This window comes from Montipora foliosa, chromosome 8 (genome assembly GCF_036669935.1).
Source record: "Montipora foliosa isolate CH-2021 chromosome 8, ASM3666993v2, whole genome shotgun sequence".
NCBI classification, from domain to species: Eukaryota; Metazoa; Cnidaria; class Anthozoa; order Scleractinia; family Acroporidae; genus Montipora; species Montipora foliosa.
The window spans coordinates 32759523-32774024 of record NC_090876.1 but is presented as its reverse complement, the minus strand read 5'-3'; the positions used below and the strand labels follow the sequence as shown (position 1 = coordinate 32774024).

The 14502-nt window shown below is 39.4% G+C and overlaps 1 long non-coding RNA gene across 1 annotated transcript in view; it reads right to left on the bottom strand.

Annotated features, from left to right (window-relative positions):
• Nucleotides 1-14502, bottom strand: part of LOC138012765 (uncharacterized) — a 26345-nt gene continuing 11843 nt past the window's right edge. The window contains exons 3-4 of the long non-coding RNA XR_011125074.1: nucleotides 11346-11411; nucleotides 1-1450 (exon numbers count right to left, since the gene is read on the bottom strand). This is a non-coding gene — a long non-coding RNA (uncharacterized lncRNA). The remainder of the gene's footprint in view (nucleotides 1451-11345; nucleotides 11412-14502) is intronic.

Sequence of the window (14502 nt, the reverse complement as noted above, 5' to 3'; positions counted from 1 at the left end):
TGAAGTTAATGAAGTCTTTTTAATTATGAAAATATGAAGTTGCCAACATATACGCTTTGTTTGAGTCACCTTCTAAAGATTAAGTGTAAATTCCTTTTTATTTTTCAGTGTTAGCTTATTTAAATTAAACACGTTGCGATCACCATTTTTATTTCGTTTTACAGACTTCTATTGCAATTAGTACAGCTTAGATACCACTCTGTGACTCCGATCGGCAATTCGTCGCCATCATTCTTTGTTAAATTATTCTCTTAAAATCACTTGCGGACAGGCTGCAATTAAATGCTGAAAGAAGGGTCTAGAAATAACTTTTTACATTATTTACAATTAGTCAGTTAGCCAGTTCAACTATTTTCAAGTTTATATCACATACATTAATTTATAATCCTTCTATGACCACCAAGTACTTTAGATAGCCAGTGCCTTTGACTTTCCGGCAACAAGATACACTTAAGACATCAGTCGACTTTTCTGTCAAGTTTCCTTGTCTCTTTTGTTTCAAACCACGACTGAGCATTCTGCCCATTCAAAAGTTTCAGCACTGATAAGGTTGTTCGCAGAACCGTAACTTGCCTTTGGCAACACAAGGCTTTGTCCACACAATAACTGATGCTAATAGCCATTTCAGCTAAATACAAAACATGTCAAGTAATTTATGGATCTACAAATTGAAAATTCTGTTCGAACTATTAGGTGTTTTCTTAACTTGATATAAAGATATTTAATTTTAGTACACCACCTGATCATCAAAGTAAGTATAATTGAAACAGTGTCAGTTACAAACCGCTAACCACAACAACAATATACATTTTCAACCTTCTCTCAATGTCATTCAGTATTTTTCTTTTACTCTGACAAGTACGCACAGGTGTTCCTAATAAGCTCTCTTCCCGGAACGGCATCCAAATTTGACTTAAATGGGAGAATTTGTTATCTTGAACTCCTTTCATGTTACTTAGCTATTCCTTTCCCATTATATATTCAATGATTTCGATATTCGAGGTCTACGGCATCCTTGCAAGGTCGTGAAATCCTTTTATTACATTTAACATTAATAAATCAGTTGTTAGCTTCCGTTTAAACACGGTCTGCAAGCACATTTTTTGGCAACCGGGTAGCGAATCACTTTGGTCTGTCCGTTGCATGGCACTTTTATCTCTATTATAACGGATTTGATGGGAGCACAGCACGAGCAACTTGACGCAAATCCAATTCTATGGCTGAAAGGTCTTGCTGATGAAAAACAACCACCACGACAACCGTATGTTGGTATGCGAATGTCGCATTCGTCCCTCCGGATGAGCCATCCTTTATGAACTTCACAGGCTCCTCTTACTCTCGGATATGGTACAACTTTTTTTCTTGGTTTGGATTTTGCTGTAAGAGCTGTGAACAGCAACGTTATTAAAACCACCAACTTCGTAATGCTGGAGACCATCGTATTCAATGTCTGAAAGAAACGAGACACAAATTGGTAAAACTTCATAAACACTTTTATACAGTGGCCGGATTATACGGTAATGACAAAGGAGGAATAGACTGAGAATGGCCAAATCAATGTCGAATCCTTCATTAATTCCTCAATCTTAAGGGCTTAAGAGAAGAAAACCTGCATGTTAGAAATTCATCCCTTCGAGTTGACCGCTTAAGCAAAGTCTCTGGCTTTGTAATACACTTTTGGTCCTGCTTTAGAAATTAACACCATCTCAAAACTGAATACACAATTCGACAAATCCGACAAATCGGTAAATCCGACAATCTGACTACTGAAAGACACTTGTCAGTTTATAGGGCAGCACGGCACACTAAGTTCAAGACAGTCCACGTCGAGAGATCACCGAGACGGCTGAGTTCATAACAGTAGCATCCAAACGTGAAGTATTTTTACTTTGAAATGTGAGGTTTCGAAATTAATCGTATTCAACACGCTAAAGTTAAAAGGCCCACCTGCAAAACAGAGTCACTTGAAAGGTCACTTTTTGGGTCCTACAGTAGTTCCGCGAAATGATTGGCGGTATCAATTAATCGATGCCTTCTACAAATTGCTTTCGAGCTTCGACACGCTTACTTCTTCTGTCGGTTGTTAAGTGTTTGCTTAACAATAACTTCTTATACATAATGAAAACAAAAGTAGTCTTTGTTTGCAGTGACCTCTTACCTATCGCAGTTTGACACCTGAACTACGTGGTTTTCATGCCGCTTTGCCTGCTCCTTTCATTAAATCAATAATTCTTTAAATTTATTTTCACCACAAGAACCTTTTTTTATCATTGTGTAATCAGTGGTTTTACAAGGGAGAAATGTTATCCATTCAATCCAAAAATGTGCACCATGCATGGGGAGAGAACACCCATTTTCATCGTCTGCTTTTAAAAGAGATAACTTTTTAATGTGGAGCATTCCTGGTGACGCAATACTAATTGCAGTCAATCAGGCATTTAAATAACACTTAACAGATAAAATTGCTAAAACAATAGGAAAGGCATTCAACAACGACAAGATCATTCCTATTTCACTCAACATGAAAGGTCATTTGTTTCTTCACAATAATCCAACGCAAGCTACATTCTCGTAAAATTATCAAAGGTCCTGCTCTATTTGGATTAATCCTTTCAACTGCAATCGGCTTAAGTTGAAGTGGTTAAAGTTACCGAAGACACACCTTTCTCCAGCCGTTTCGGGTAAAAACACATTTATTCCGGCGAAACGTCAAAACCAGACTCTTCAGTCTGTGTTGAACAGAGCTAAAGCCTGCGCCCAAGAAGGTTTCAACCGCCTCGATCTGGAATCGGAGGCCTGGTACCCCAGCATTATAGCTGTGGAGCCAGGAAAACAACAAGAAGTGAACCCAAAATCAATATGGCGGAAAAGGTGGTGAATGTTGTTGCAAAATTAAGACAGCGTGGGAAAAAGGATCAACAACCGAAACTCCTATGCGAACTAAACTGGCTTAAAAACGTCGTTACCTATTGTTTTTTTTTTTGGAAAATGCCAAAAATTTGGGTCGGTCGGACGACGCTAAACAGAGAAAAAAGGGGGGTGGCCTTAGAATGAGATAATCGAAAATGTTTTTGAACGGAATCAATCGGAAACGAATTCGTAATGGAATTAAAACGAATCATTTGCGAGTACTGTACAAGTTAACACCAATTATAATCCGTTAAGCTAAAAACAAATCGTTGCATTTTCTCTCCATAAGAATTTTGTACATGGTGATGTTAGTGTTCAAGTCCAAACTAAACATTATGTGAACGGTAAGCTAGGCTGAGCGCGAAGATTTATCATATAATTTAAACGCACTGTTTTTCAATCATTTGACCATCTCCAGACAAAAGTTCAGACAGAACTACAGGAGATGCAGGACCAGTCATAGCAGGCTGAGGAAATTCAAATCGGGCTAGTCTCCTCTACATACGAAACGTCAAGGTAGTTTTTTTCACTACATCTGCCCCCGCCTAAGATAATATGGATGGCTGTTGACGTGTTTTCCTATTAATATGTGCTGCACGTTGTGATGTATTCATCTTATGCTACATGTAATTAGGTAGGTAAACGAAAGTGAAAGATGCAAGGAAAGGATGGGCAACAACGCAACAAACACCATTTATTTTCAATTTCCATCAACATCTATTTGATACGCTATGAATTGAAAAGCAATTTACATAATCACACAATTATGAAAAATGCCTTTAAAATATGATAGTAGAACAGGAACAGGAACATGAACCAGAAGGTAACATTTCGTCGCCATCTTTTTGCTCCACGTGGTTCTTCCCACGCTACCTTGAAATACCGTAAAATAGGAACAAAACTCGGTTATTATATCCGGATCGCTGATTATTATTATCTGTGAATAACTGTTGTAAATTTCATCGAAGATTGTTTGAAAATGTTGATACTGAGGCTGTGCTTTTGCTTTCTGAGGTTGCGTCTAGCAGTTTGTGAATTATTTTATCTATTTGTTGGATTGTATTCAACTTTAAATTGTACATTAACTATGAACTGAGCAAATTCTATTCTATTCGAGTTTGTCGCCCCTGTTTCTAACTTGTGTCTGGCAAATCGTCGCCCCTGTTTCTGATTTGTGTGGAAAAATCGATTTCTGACCCAGGCATTATGATTTTTTTCAGGAATTGCTGTAAATATTCGAAAATTACTCACCTCCAATCGCCATTCTGAACAACACTTCGGTTTTCGATGCTTCTTGTGACCTTCTGCCTCGTGACTCAAGTTACCCAGAACAACTTGCGAACTCGGTGAACAATACCGATACCACCTTGCGCGCTCGGTTGAGCAAATCGAGATTGCTTTCCCCTACACAATATCTACCAGTTTACATATTTTCCATTTTTACGCGGGGGCTTCTAGGTTGCTCCTTATTGCGGGGGCAATAAAAAAAAAAGGACCAGGATGCGCTAAGAGAACGCTGTTCTTAACATTTTAGTAAACTGCGCAACAGACCCTCTTAACTGTTCACCCCGCAGCTGTAAAACATGTTCACGAGATTGCTGTCCAGGAACAAGTTCACGGGTTGCTCGATCTGCCGCCGTCCCTGGAGTCGATCAAAACTATTTCCCAGACAACCTATAGTAGAGCATCAGAAAAAAGATGGAATATCTGCTGAAAATTACAATTTCATAGGTACCAATGCTTTGCTAGCTTTCCACGAAATCCTGAACCCTATCTAGGAAGAGGAGTCCGTGCCGGTTGAATTACGAGACGCCCTCATTGTTTTGTCCGTGTAAGACTGAACAAGGGTTGCAAATCAGACTATGGCATTTACAAGGGGATCTCACTTCTGCCCTTTGCTAGGAAAACTTTTGTGCGAGTTCTCCTGAAGAGACGGATCCCTGTCCCCGTGGAAAATCTACCGGCGGCTCACTGTGGCCTTAGGCCTGGAAGAAGCTCAGTTGAAACGATATTTGCTGTGAGTCATCTTCAGGAGAAGTGTATAGATCAAAGCATGAGCCTATGTTAAGTCTACGTCGACCTAACAAGATATGTTGACACCGTCAACAGGCAAACCCTCTGAACAGTGGACAGTGCTAGTCGAATAGATTGTCCTCGCAGTTATGGGAAAATCATCAAGCTCCTTCACCAGGATGACAGTGCAGAGTGCTATCCCCTGTCCTATTCAACATCTTCTTCACGTTCACGCTGGTGAGCTACCGTCCATTCAGCCTCCTTCCTGGGACTGCTGAGCCATCTACGAAGACATAGATGAACTTTCGCTGTAAGGCCGGTGATAAACCCCAGATCTTTGCAGTCTTTCATTTGCACAAAAAGCAACTGTTCGTGACCACTACAAAATCACTTAAAACTGCGATATACCTTTTTTGGTATCCCCTCCAGACAAATGTTTGCTCACTTGAGCGGTCCAGCCACCAAGTGAGTCTCTCTCCTTTAGTTCCATATAGTTTACACCTGTCTACCAGGGAAGAAAAACTTTAAAGGGAATATAAACGACTACCGCCGTAAAGCGAAATGAAATCAACACATAGCACTGGCTATATCATGTATAAGTACGGTCAATTCAGAGGGGACATGATTATTATCATTAAAGTGGCTAAAACACAAGCTATTATCTTCCTGGACAGTGGCAGCACAATCCAAGCCGCAGGCATTGTTGACGGTGATTGAAGGCACATCGCTTTCGTTCGACATCAAAGATCCAACAACAACGTTCTGACTCGTTAACCACGGAGAGAAAGGACAACTGCAACGCTCCGTTTACCCCGCGTGGAACAGGTCGTTTTCGTTAATCTGTCAGACTGACAAATGCGTTCTTTAACCGTAGCAGGTCTAAAGATTCTCTTTTCAACAAAGCCCCCATAACGTTTGGATACATTAAACCCAGATAATTGGTATGGTCGTCTTTCAAAATCAAGACGATAGCCAAAAATAACCTCAACGATGCTTGTGTCCAAGGTAATCAACCTTCCGTCAGCAGGGCTATGAATAATATCACCCGCAACAAATATTGCGTCAGAACAACCTTACCGTGCAAGATGAGTAAGCATCTCACCCTTTGCGCCGGCTAAGTTTTCTGAGATGATCTATTGGCCCGTAGATGTTAGTCTTCACCGGATAAGGGGAGCTTTTTGTGATCATGAGGTTCATGACCCGGCCGATTATCACGTTTTTCCCCCTTCAGGGAAACTTTTAAAGGTGTTTTTATGACAATTATTTCAGTAGAAAGGGACCTAGATCTGCAGAGGACACAGAGAGAACAGTGTCAATCGAGGCAGGTTCAGCCGTCAAGGCTAGTTTTTGGATCTGTTGGGTGTACATTCAAATTTCGCGTCTTTTAAGTCCCCATATTCTTTCATTCCTGTTTTAATGCTATTTAAATGGATGAGTCGTGGAAAATACCGTAAATAAACACGACAAAAAAAATCCCCTTTCAGAATAAGCAACAGGTCGGTCTCCCTGCATAACTGTTTGCATTTTTGCTGTCCCACATAACCTCCACATGTCAGGAGTCAGTTGATTTTTTACTTGACTTGTCCACATGTTAGGATAAGGAAGAGAAGGTAGAGGTAGAGAAGAGGTAGAGAAGTAAGGCAACAGTGTAAATGAATAACAAAGGTTTGATAAATGGATCTTTTTAATAATCTGGAACGAAGCGGAAGGTTGCTTATAGAGAGCAGAAAGCTGCTTGTGTATATATACTTCAGGAGTATAGTCTTAATACACTCAGAACATATGATGAAGATATGGTCTCAGTAACCCGCTCTGGCGAGGGATGAATAACTGCAAATGCCCGTCTGTCAGTGCTAAGGCTTCGCCGAATGCCAGCAGAAGATTAGTATTCATAACCCTCTTCTCTCATGATCGTTTACTTATATCAATTCTTAGGTAAATGCCTAATGCTCTGGTGATCCAATAAATGGAAAAAAAGAGATTGAAACAAGTATCGGGAAATATTGGAGGCAGATAACGAAAGCCCAAGTTAGATGGCAGAGGTCATTGCTATACTAATGCGAGTTTAAGAAGGTTAACGAGTATTTTAATTTGAAGTCAAAGGTAAATGGTCACAGCATTTCAGTACAAGATCACTTGGTACAATTCTCACTTACGCTTTTACCAGTACGCCGAGTCATGCGATCATAGTATGAAGCACAAAGGGGCTGTGTTGTTGTTAGGCGTCTAGGTATCGGTTTACCGACTTTATGTTGAGTCAGAAAGAGGGAGAATGCTCATTGATGCTGCAGACTACGTCATCGTCGAGGTTCGAAGTTGACCAAGTGCTTTAAAGTTAAGGAGGCAACGTCGTTACAAGCTGTTAAAAAGAAAAATACTTGGACGAACGAGAGAAGAACCAAACTCAAACAAGGAAGACGAATCAGCTACAGAGAAAGGCATTACAGCAGAATTATGGAATGGACCGGGATAGAGACCCTCAATACAGGGATGCATGGTTAAGAGACGAGTCAAGACGAAAAAAGACACCGAAGGCAGAGTGCAACAAATTTGTGCTGAAAGTACCTCTCACTCGTTCGCAAAAAGATAAAATTCGTATCCCCAAGCGGTCATGTAATGTTCTGTTTATTTTATAGATACTGATGAAATTTCCACTTTTTCACTTTTTTAAAATTCATTTTCGAAACAGCAAAATAGTGCAATTAAAGTGGTCACCTATCGCAGATTGCCTTTCACAAAAATGTTATGAAACTCGGATATAAAGTTATACAGCTGAAGGGGTTTAGAAAAATCCATCTATAACTTTTAGTTGCCCATATGTACGCGAGCCCGGACCAAGAGGTCTACAATCTTGGACAGAATAAAATGGAACAGCAAACTTCCAAACCCCCAAATCAAGGATGAAGCCGCGCAAAAGCCAAAACGCGCCATTTTCCCATCCTTGGTTTAGGGGGAGGGGTGGGGAGGGGTGGGGGGGGGGGGGTACAAATTACCCATCTATTTTGTCCAAGATTGTAGTTGTAAAGAGCCTGGTCACGTGATATATGCTAAAACGTACAACACGGAGAAAATCACGCAACACCACTTGACAGATTGCTTATGTCACGATGCACCCGACCACGAGGTCAGTTTTTAAAGAAACACGGAGGAAATTAAACACACGATTCGAGGTTGACTGATGAACGAAAGTAATAAAATATAGTCAGTGCAGATCAATGCCCTTCTACTGCTGGCGTGTCTTTCACAAGAGAAATCGGCACTGCAATCAGCTATGACGGGTTCATTTTAGAGGTATTAATCACTTTCAAAATAAGCTGGCAATATCACTCAATGATAGTGACAACAGGGCCAATATGTCGAAAATATGTCCAAAGATACTTGAGATTCCTTTTAGTTTGGTACAATTACCCATCTCGTTAAAAACTTTAACGTTGATCCCTCAGTTTTGCAAAACGAAACTTTCGAGTTGTCATTATAATTTCACATTAGCTAATGTATGAGAAAAAACGTACGTACTAAACAAACGATGACGGAGTTAGGTGTATCAAGTGTGTCTTTTTTTTCTAGCTTTTCTTGTTCGTTGGACAAATTTAAGGCAACTACAGGTTCAATTCAATTGAGTCTTATGAGGACTTCTTGCCTGCGGATTTCAGTAATCTATCATTGAACATCCTGATTACGTTGGTAAGCCACGACGTGCATGACCTCAGTGGTCTCGGTCCATTGGGATAAACATTGTCAAGCATATACTTTTTGCAAATGAAACAGATGACATAAAACCAAAGAAATAGCAAACCACGACAAAAAACTAAGCCAAAAAACAGCAACCCAATTGAATGGTTACTCGGTTGAGCCCGGAGTCCAGAGTCAATAACCCAAAGCCAAATGAATTCTTCTTGAAATCTAGAAGTTTCACCTATTCATAATATTTAAGGCTATTAATTTCAAACTTCATTCATATTCAATGTTATTAAATACGTGCGTGATGTTAGATCAGTTGGTGCTTGAGTTGAAAGGCTAGAAAATACACATTTGTCTGCTTCTGTCTGGACTGTGACATTGTCTTCCGTTGCATGCTGTTGACAGTAGTGAACCCTTTTTGTATATTCACCTTCTCAATATTTGTAATTGATAGCAGCAATGTCAAACAACGATATAAGAAGTGATAAACTCTTACAATTACTTCGTCCCAATAAAACGAGAATTTTTCTACGAAAAAGTAGATACTACAAAATTGTAACCAAGCAAATTTAGTAAAGGACGGATCCATGAAGTGTTGAAATTTTTGCACTTTTCCTTCCCAGTATTAAACTGTCCATATCAAAGCAGTCACATAAAACCTTGGTAAAAACGTTTTCACGCCTCCTAAAATTCCCGTATCGATATAGAATGAAGATATTGCTCAAAACAAGCCATTTACGCGGTGTTTTCAGTGCGATGTGCAAGCAACCAAACATAATCACATAAGGTCATAGAAGCAAAGATTACCGTAAGACTAGGGGGGCGAATGGTAAAATACGAGACTCGCCGAGACGCCGAGATCCTAGTTAAAATTCCGAGCCCGAGACTCCTTGGTAAAAAGTTTCGAGATTCAAAATGGGTAAAAACAAACCATGCAAAAACGAGACTTCGAGACTTATCAAAAACCCTTCCGAGATTTCAAGATCCGGCTAAAATTTTCCGAGACCCACGTTTTTCGAGGTACCATTCGCCACCCCTAAAACTAATACACAACTGAGATATTTTTTCGCAAAGCCAGGCTGGGCATACTGTTTTGTTTTTCTTGCATTATTTTCTATAACTGACAAGCTAATTGTCACGTTTTCAAGGGCAGAATTATGACCTTTGTTGACTATTCTCTTTTGCACTTCGTACGGAATTATGAAGGATCTTGTCAATGCCATGAAGTCTGTAACCTGTAACTTGCATATGCGCATAAACTTGGTTCAGTTTCAAACAGCTGCCATTGTAACCCTCTCGTTTTCTTTTCGCTGCTAAAGTTAACCTCTAATAGACGTGTCGGCCGTTTTTTGATTGAGTCATTGAAATGTATCGCCGGGTGCTTAGAGGCTCAGCCTAATTACTGTTTGACTGGGACATGGCTTGTACTCAAAGAGCGAATGAATTGAGCTACAACTACCACGGTGTTTTTGTCAGTAATATGATTGTTAAAATGTTTATAAAACGCCTTACCCGTACTTGGAAAATAAGTAATCAGTTGCTATGAGTGTTCACCGTGAGCACAAAGTAAGCAGCACGTTAAGTGGTTCGATCACGATTATCTGATGGTAGTTGGTAGCACCCTGCACTAGCTTCTTTCCTTAGTGTGCGTTTGATACAAGGTCCTGCTGTTTTTCAAGCGCAGAGAAGCCTGAATTACTCTTGACAGTTTTCTTGTTAATGAACTTTGTATGAATGGAAGAGGCAAATGTCATTAGACCCCAGGACCCACTTGTAGGGATTTTACATAATGACAGCTGTAAGTAGCCAGTGCATTCCGTTTCGGTAGACAAAAAAACGAGATTTTCATGGTCCTTTCCGTGAGGGGTTGAAAAAATTCATCATATTTCACAGTAAAAATTGAGTAAAAGGGGTATATATGGAGACCAAAAGTTAGTTTGTCCTCTGTGTTTCTGGTTGGTACATGTCTGTGCCTCGACCATAAATGGGTGTGTCTCCTCTGAGTTTCGTTTTCGTGAGCCTTTTTCTCTGAGAAGGCACTACGAAGTCAAAACCACAGAGTGATAGTTTGATTAACGACTCTTCTTCTTCTCGTTATACTTTTCCTATGCAAATTATACACGCTAGACCATGCATAACGGACGATCGATGGGAAACATTACTGTTAAAGAAGACATAAGATGTTTGCAGCTGGAACCACGCGTTTTGACTGGGCATGTAGCTTGACGGATAACTTGACATAATTGGGTCTTGAAACAAACAGGAACCAAAACGAACTATAGGGAGGACTGACAGATTTGTCAAGTTGTTTTTATTAACCGCACGTGATATACTGGCCCTCATGTATAATCTTTGTTGCACCATAGTGATTGCTGTTATATAATTATTAGAAAATGAATAGGCCATTTCCGATATCGACTTCACGATACAGTAGATTTGGAGTAACAGCTTAGAACCCGATCGTCGAAGGAAAAATGATGAAGTTGTTGGTATATCATAGTATTTCGGTGAACAAGCAAAGGTAAAAAGCAATTCCATAAACTAAGTTAAGGAGTTGTTTTTCTTGCGCTGTATGATTACCATAGCTGAGGTTTTAGATTACAAGGAACATTAACTTACCATTATAGACTTACTTGGAAACGAATTTGGTATTTGAGAGCGGATTCATAGGAATCTAGTGACCATAACGCTCTTCCTTCAGTAGTTAACAAAAGAAATCTACTTCAAACCTTTCTACTTACTGTATAACGAAGTAAATGCAGGTTCCCCAGCTGCTTAAGATATCGCGCACACTCCAAGGGTTACAGCTGTTGAAATGAATAAAGAGAGAGACCATTTGATGACTTTCGATTAGTTCATTTCCTAAGGGTATGAAGTAGACCTGCTAAGGTGGTAATTACACGCCTGTTTGACTGACAGGCGTATTTTCCACTCTAAATTACTTTAAATTATTGTCACACCCACAGAGTAGGACGAAATGAGGTCATAACCAAGCACTGATTCCATGTGGTAGAGGGACTCAATCCTCTATAAAGATTTTGTTAGAGAAAACGCTTTTTTTCCAGACTGGAAGAATCTTAAGTACGGGGGAACTTTGAGTTAAAATAGGCGCAGGGATATGAAGGATACTTCACAATTGTAATGAGGCAGATGCATGCATGTCAAATAATCGATTGCCCACTAACACGCTAAGGACTCTTACATCCAAGTGTAATAAAAAAGACGAACAATTTGATAGTAATAATTCATTTACGATGCGTTTATCAGTTCATTTTAGGCCTGTGTTTATCATCACGGGACTTCAGATTTGTTATCGCCTTACGCAAAATTAGTAAAACCGATGCCTTTTATCCAGCCTCATCTCACCTTGCTTGACCCACTTTCCCTCTTTTATGCCTGACTGAAAGTTCTTTATGACTACAACAAAATTTTTAACAGAGTGACTGAAATTCGGACGAAAGGTCTCAGAGATCTCGTCGCCAGATCAAAATGACCCGTTTTGAATCTAATCTGCTAAGATTCTGGTTTGGAAACCAAGTCAACACATGCACAGAGATTTTCTTTTGGCTACCGTGGTTGGTAAACACTTATAACCAATATGGCCCCTAAATACAAGGCTTCCAATACTCCGATTATGTATCAAAAATTTAGCCAAAACAAGAGCTCAGACATATTTTTTAACTTCTTCTGTCGCTGTTACGCATGCAAGCTTATAAATGAAAGGTTTCCTCTGAGCTGGGGAAGTCGAGGCTTCAAGAAACTCTATTTAACTAAAATAGGGTTTTTTCTTAATGGCTTTTTGCGTGCATCGTTGTTTGCAATAATTACACTTGAGAAAATGACTGTTATACTCGATAAAGGGGTTGGACACACTCGTAAAGACATCAGATCGAGTGGGGATAGTAATAACTTAGTAGATATAGTTAATTCTCTGCATTGGTATAAGACTATTACAGTATATTGACCTTAAATCCGAAGGAGGCTATGAAATGAACCGCGAAGTTCGCCTTTCCTTCATCTTCAACTCTTTTCGAGAAATACGCGCATGAGTTGTTCGCGAGGGTAAAGTCTCATTTAAACGCGCTGCTTTGTTTGTCTTGAATTTGATAAAGCGGAGGTTTTGAATAGGATGGAACTTTTCATGCAGATCAAAGTAAACAAGATTGATTCCAACAGGAAATCACCGAGAAGTGTCTGTCTTGCACGGAGTCTCCCAGCAGTTTGTTGGGAACGCTACAGTCTTCCCATTCGTTCTACGGCGTAACAAGTACTTAGTCAAAATGGAAAAAGCAGGATTAAAAGGCCAATGTGACTTTTCTTGTGAACAACGCATCGTTGTCACCCCTCAACATTAATTATCGTGACTTGAGTTTGTGTGCTAACAAATTATCAGTTTCGGAAGAATTTGGGCCATGATTGTAAGTCGTTGCAGTTAGTTACTATTTCTTAAGCAGTAAAGCAAGGAAAGACCCCTTTTCTTTGTGCTAAGTGAAGACTTTAACTTCGACGGTCCAAAATGTGATCATGCTTAATTCGCACTTCGAGTATAAATGTCTTCCGTACATATAAATATATGTGTATAATATATATATGTATATTAATACGATCTTCAGGAAGAAATTCCTTTAGTCAGTGTATGTTGCATCTGCTAACAGAACCTGAGAGGGCTGTGATGTACCTGTCAATATGTTACTTTTTCCCTTATTTGACTACCATTGTTGCCAGCGACATAAATCAATTAAACACGGCCAAACATTGTTAATCAACAAATATTGTGACGGCTGTTCAACAAATGTTAGAGTGAAAGCTTTTATCTTTGCGGATATCGAAAGTCTGGGTTGCAACCTTTCAAAAAGTGGGTTCGCAAGCCGTGTCATGCGCACTCACAAGCGTTTTCATCACGTGATCAGCCGCCATTACAAATACCAAAACAAGACTTAAGCACTTCTTTGATCTTCTTTCCTTATTTCAAATTGGCTTTTAGTTCAGTGAGGTATCGGCGCTCGAAAGCTACAATGTTAAAATGTTACAAGCTCCAATAAGCTCAAGTTAATGAATGTTATTCAGGCTATTTTAAAACGATTGCTATAAATCATTAATCATAATCCCATTTTCCACGACAAATCAAGATGTTCATGGGAAAAAAAGTTTGTAAACAAAAAAAAAATACTCTTTTACTGAAGCGTGACGTATCGTTGTTAACACACGTCATCTGAGCGTTTTCTTTTAAGATCAATTACTTCAAAACGGATTATGCGATTCTTATAAACAACTTTACCGACCACTTTCTATAGGAAATGATTACAACGCCATTGACTTGCGGTTCACCAATAATGTTTCATTAATATAAATATATTATCACAAACTATTACCTAAAGCCACCGGCAAAGAATCGTCACCGAGATGAAAACCCATACTACGTACGTTGGGCAAATGGCTTACGTCTACTCTTCTGTTGACGAACTCTTTGAATTTGAATAAAGATGATATAATGTTCTTGTGGGCCTTTAAGGAAAGGCATGTAAGTCTCTTGTGCCATTTATATCTTTAACGGTGTTGAACTACTTTATTACAGCGCCGTGAGCTGAACTTATAACCTCATATATTCTCCCTCTTAATCTGAGCAGAGTTCTGGGTGATATGATGCAACACGGTATCAAACCGAAACAGCATTTTAAACTTAGAAGATCTTCATTAGCACATTATACAACAGAAACGACACATATGATAACAAGTGGTCATGACAACTTTAGAGCTTGCGATATATTTACCCTAACATAATAAAGGCATGATGATAAAGCAATCACGTTCACAGTCACTCACCATCACTCTTACCTAGACAACTGAAGCGTGATCTTCTGGGTTAGTTGTAGACACCAGATGAATTCTCTAGACAAA